Consider the following 6,000-nt stretch of genomic DNA (forward strand, 5'->3'; position numbering starts at 1 on the left):
TTACATAGACAAGCACCCTATGCTATTCATAAAAATTCCAGGCCCTAGGATATTCACTGGAGCTATTCATCAAATGATTCAAACAGCTGATAAAGAGTTGACCGAAACAGAAATGACTGAATTCCTCTCTGAGGAGCCAGAGTGAGTCTCTGGCAAGAACAAGAAGCTATTATGTCATGTCCAATTTACTTGGTCTAGTGATTCAAAGAGCACTGTTGCATCCATTATCATCATTTCCCTTTCTAAGGTTCTTATATTCATTAGGAAATGTCCTTAGCTACCCTAAAGATTTCATGTGCATTGTCTATGTTAGATTGAATAAACTGGATATGGCCTAGCAGAGTGATAAAACAGTATTAGCAAACAGATGCTGGACATTAGTCCCCTAAAGTAGCTTTCAGAGACACTCTCACTGCCCCTGGCCTCCTCCCCACCTGAGGCTCCCAGCAGCGGGCTCTGCCTCCCTCCCCTCCGCGTGCGCACTCAGGCCTGGATAGTTTTTATAAGCAAGAGGATTAATAGGCCCAGGAGCAGATGCTCTTTTACAGTAAGTACGATTGCAATCTCCAATTGTGCTTTACATGCCGTTGATAGCAATCACTCCCCAAAGAGACATTTCTTAAATACCTCTCTATTTTAAGATCCACATTTTGGTAATTTTATTAAGTTAGAAGTTAAACACTTGCTGGCTAAAGTGCATCACTGACTGTGAACAAAACTGTGCTTAGAGATTCTTTTAAAGTACATCTTCTCTGCACTGTGCAATGCTGACTTTGCCCGACTAAATCCAAATTGTGGCCAAAAGGAACCGGAGCCATCTGTAAAAGAGTTAGAGAACTCCAGTGCCACATTTGAGGTCCTCAAAACCGTGTTTGCGGAACCCATCACTAAAGTTTTCATGATGAAAATGCTAGATTTTCTCTGCCCCTTCTAACAGAGAATATAATCTAAGTGTTTTGTCTATGTACCTATGAAGCGCAGAAAGCATTAAATCTCGAATCGCATTACATTGGAGCTGTTTTAGTTCTGACTTAGTTCTAAGGTAATATATGTGCCCATGATGAGTGATGAGAAGACATTAATGAAATTAATTGTGCTTAGTGCATCTCTTGTTAACATTGACATAACCATTTACTGATAGTCATTTTGGGAAAAGCAAACCAAGGAGGAAAATCAAGAAAATGAAAAGAAAAATTAAATTATACAAAGGATCTTGATGTTATTCATTCTTTCATGTGTTTCGACTTTACTACAAAACATCTCTGTATCTCTTTTTCTTTCCCTAAGCAATTTATCACCCTAGTGACCTCTGTTATGATCTATGTTTCCTTAGAATGAAATGTTCAATATATTCAGCATCTTCTTTTTGTAAAACCTTTGATCATTTCTAAATGTCAATAACTTTAAGTGTTGGTGTATATTATATGCATATGTGTAAATATCGTAAGCACGTATATGTTTGTATGTATTTATATGTATTCACACATATATAGATGCACATATATACTTACATTATAAATATAGTTGATAAGATATATCTATATTTTTATCTACAGCTATATCTATATATTTCTATATACAGAGATATGCAATACTTAATCCTTTCCAGATCTTCAATTCCCTTTGCAATCTGATAAAATCGCCTAAGAAAACCGCACTTGCTCACATATACAAAAACTGATGTTACCAGCAAGGCATGCATTTCTATCCAAGTCCATGGGTTGCAAATTGGGAACCTTGCTTAACCCTTAATTTGATCCACAGAAGTGTTCAGTTTAGAAAAAGTATTAAAGAGAGGCGCCTGGGTGGCTTAGTCGGTTAAGTGTCCGACTTCAGCTTGGGTGATGATCTCACAGCTTGTGAGTTGAAGCCCTGCATCAGGCTGTCAGCAGTCAGTGAGGAGCCCACTTTGGATCCTCTGTCTCCTTCTCTCTCTGCCCCTCCCTTACTTGTTCTCTCTCTCTCTTTCTCAAAAATAAGCATTAAAAAAAAAATAAAGAAGTACTATAATATATCCTTATTTCAAATATTGTAATAAATAAAAAAGAACTATTAATCTTCCTCTGATTTTATTTTCAAGTCTGGCTGAAGAACTGTGAGGAAATGCCGTAAGACAGTGGTCATCAGACCAGCCTTTTGTTTGTTTGGTTTGTTCGTTTTGCTTGTTTTTTTCTTTGCAACTTTCACATGCAACACAATAAAAGGCATCACGTGTCTCTTTTCCTTCAGTCTTTCTCAAGATGACAGGGAGAAAGGACATGTGGCCCCGGAGAATGGATGGTGGTATTATCAGAGTATCTGGTAGGAGTGGAGATTGGGATGAGATGTGGATCACTGAATTATAATTACCCACTTGAACAAGAAAGCATTTTATGGGTACTGATCAAGCTATATAGCATTTCTGTGTTTTCTTTCTAATGTCTAGAAAGGCATTAGAAGAGGGGTTTTCCTTGACTTTGAGGTTATTAATGATTAAATGTTGGAAAAGTCTTAATAATTAAGGTCCAGCCCCAGGAATAAAGGCAGAGATTGCTCTCCGTTTGTGGCTACACACACCTGTCAACCCCACCCCTTTTTTTATTGTAGTCATCATGGCCTTTTGTGACTGGCGTAATTTCAAAAAAGGAAGCGGTCGCCATGACTGAAAGAATGTTAAAATATTTTATTGGCTATCGGACATCCTCTGTGTCCTAGGAGTCAGGCAATATAATTTAACTCAGAGAGCACAGCTTTCATAAAATCTTATGAGCCAAACTAGTACACTGCGTTCTCCAGGATGCTTCCTGTTGGTAGCCCTTCCAGTCTTTATGATAAAACAAAAGGAGTGGGAGTGACTGGTGTCTCATTTAGGACACTATTGTGTCGTTCAGTGGTCTAGGATTTATAACACCATCAATATATTCTGTGCCATGCTCAGAACATACCAAATTCCCTTTTAAGTAAAGTTGGTTCCATTCAGAATATGAGGATTTCAAGAATAGCAGTGTCAATAAAAAAAGAAAAGTAAAGCCTTTACACAAATTTCTGGCCTTTTACCATTACTACCCTTGAGAGGAATTAAGTCTAACTACAGACAAAAAAATGGAGAAGCAATTCAGCAAGTTCAAAAGTGCACTGACCATTTAATTACTCTTAAATTATATTTTACACAAGGATTAACATTAAGCCTCTGTAGCATCAAATCTCTACTTTGTTAACTTTCTAAATATATCTTACAAATTGTAACAGAGCCTCAGGATAATATGTAAGCCAGTAAGTAGTCGAGACAACGATTTTAAAATATCTCTAACACTTTCAGCTTTTCTTGTTATTTTTCCTTAAGCTTTATGTCTATTTCTCCTTATTCAGTGAAGAAATGGTCATTGAATACCTACTATATCCCAAGCACTGTGCACAGTATCAAAGACACGGTAATAAATAGGATAAATATAGGTTTCCTGCCCTGAGAGAGCTTGCAGTATTTTGGAGACACAGAGAAGCAATGAGGCAATTCCAACGTGACATGTGCTTTGTTTGACAGGGAGGAGCAGTTTGCTAAAGGATGACATAAAAAAAAAAAAAAGGGCATCTAAACCAGATTGCAGGAATTATGGAAGGATTTCTAGATGAATCTTGAGTTGTGAGCCATTAGCCAAATGCAGGAAAGTGAATGGTTTGAAGAAAGAGAGAAAGCACAATAATGAGAGACAAAGCAATAGCTTCATCTTAAAATATGAGAGAAATCTGTCTAGGTCTAAAGGTTAATGGGAAATATGCAGCATGGAGGAAGAATATGAAGTTAGAGGAGATAAGTAAGTATGACTAACAGAGCAAGGACCTCATGAAGGCAGAATGCAGCTGAGGAACGAGTTTGAGGAAGGACTTATTACACTGTAATGGAAGGAAAGAATAAACAAAAATATGAACAATTTTAAAGGTGCAGTGGCAAGAAGCTGAGAGAATTCCAGCAAAGTGGTTTCAATTTCTTAATATGAACAAATATAGTAATCAATATTTATTGATTATATTTTATATCTCAACCAGGGTGGTTAGAGGTCATCTAATACTCAGAATTTCCTGTGACATTGATAATATCCTCCCAGTTTGCAGGTACAAAAACAATGCCTCAGAGAAGACAGTTTGTCCGGCATCACATAACCAGCAAGTGTCAGAGTCAAAGACATGAATCCAGAATCCCCATATTATGTGTTTCTTTGCAGTCCCTCCAGTAAAGTAGAAGAAGCAATTCTCCTCTGTGTGAGTAAGGACGGGGAGGGGGGAGGGGGGAGGTGGAGACAAAAGTTTGAAATGACTAAAAAAGGATCACAATTGCCACGAATTTCTCCTGTTCTGACTAAAGGGCTGCTGGAGAGTGCTAAAATAAGGAGAAATAAATTGTGTTACCAGTCCTTTAGAAATCTCAGTTTGCTCAACAGCTCAATCAAGTGTGGACATGGAAAAAGTAGGCAGTTGAACTGATCTCGGATAGAAATTTTTCCAGGTAGATGGTGTTTCAGTCAGCTCAGGCTGCCATAACAAAATGTCATAGCCTGGTTTGACCCAACAGAAATTTATTTTTTCACTGTTCTATAGGTTGGAAATCTGAGATTAGGGTGCCAGCATGAGAAGATTTTGGTGAAAGCTCTCTTTCTGGATGGCTGACAGCTGGCCACTCTCTCTCTATGTCTTCACATTGTGGACAGAGAGCAAGTTCTCTGGTATCTCTTCATAAGGATAGTAATCCCATCATGGGGCCCCACCCTTACGACTCCATCTAAACCTCATTACCTTCCAAATGCCCCACCTTCAAATACCACCACATTGGAAGTTAAGGCTTCAAAATATGGATTTTGGGGGGATAAGGGGGGAGGGGGACACAATACAGTCCATAGCAGATGGAAAAAATGGAAGATAATTAAATGTGTGATTTAAAAAATGTTCAAGACCTCAACCGGAAAAATCTAAAATGAAGGGTAAAGGCAGTGAATACCAGTTGGGCTTACTGTGGAGAAATAGTGGTAGAACCCAGGTGACAGAACATATGTAATGGAAACAATTCAGCTCAAATAAGACAGAAGGAAGACGGGATGATTGAATTGACTTTTTAATTCTTAATATCTTCCATATTGATTTTTAGTTAATATATAAAAATAAATAAGGGTCTGTAGGCTTATTTTCTACAAGCAGAAGAGAACAAGAGAGATTTGAGTGCTCTGCAAACACACCTGAGGAGAAACCGGAGGGTCGGAAGGAAGCTGGCAGCTTCAAAGAATGAATAGCCAATGGACTTTCCAGGAAAGAAGAAAAGGTGAACAAATTTGCTAAAAGAGATCTTCCTGGGCACCCCAGTAAAATCCTTCCCTGTGGCTAGTAAGGGAGAAACACAAGTGACTATTTAGGAAAAAAATCATGGAGTGCCTGAGTGGCTCAGTCAGTTAAGTGTTGGACTCTTGGTTTTGGCTCAAGTCATGGTCTCATGGCTCCACATCAGGCTCTGTGCTGACAGTGCAAAGGCTGCTTGGGATTCTTTCTCTGCCCCTCCTCTGTGTTCTTTCTCTCTGTCTCTGTCTCTGTCTCTGTGTCTCTTTCTCTGTCTCCCTTTCTCTCAATACAGATAAATAAATTTTTTTAAAAAATCCAACTCCTACTATATGTAAGATATACTCATTTCACAAAAATAATCTATCTCACCAGATAATAAGGTCTGACTCTTTCAATAAATAATTGAAACACTTTTTTTAAAGGAATAAGAATTCAGAAATCAATGAAGAAAATTTGATAAACATTAAGATATCATTATAAATAGTATATTAAATGGCAACTTTTATTTTTGTCTGATCCCACTATCTTTCACCAAATGGAGCTCAGAGAGTGCGGTCTTCTGTCTGTTGCTCTATGAATTATATTAACCGTGGAAATGGATTTTCAGGAAAGGGATAAAATTAGGCATTCAATCACTTAATGGACATTTTTAACCATCAAAATACAATTTTGTCCAATAAGCTTTTTTTTTGAGATTAA

The sequence above is a fragment of the Lynx rufus genome, unplaced genomic scaffold (genome assembly GCF_022079265.1).
Source record: "Lynx rufus isolate CCGP_SWC_20201006 ecotype Redwood Valley unplaced genomic scaffold, mLynRuf1.p SCAF_15, whole genome shotgun sequence".
Classification (NCBI taxonomy): domain Eukaryota; kingdom Metazoa; phylum Chordata; class Mammalia; order Carnivora; family Felidae; genus Lynx; species Lynx rufus.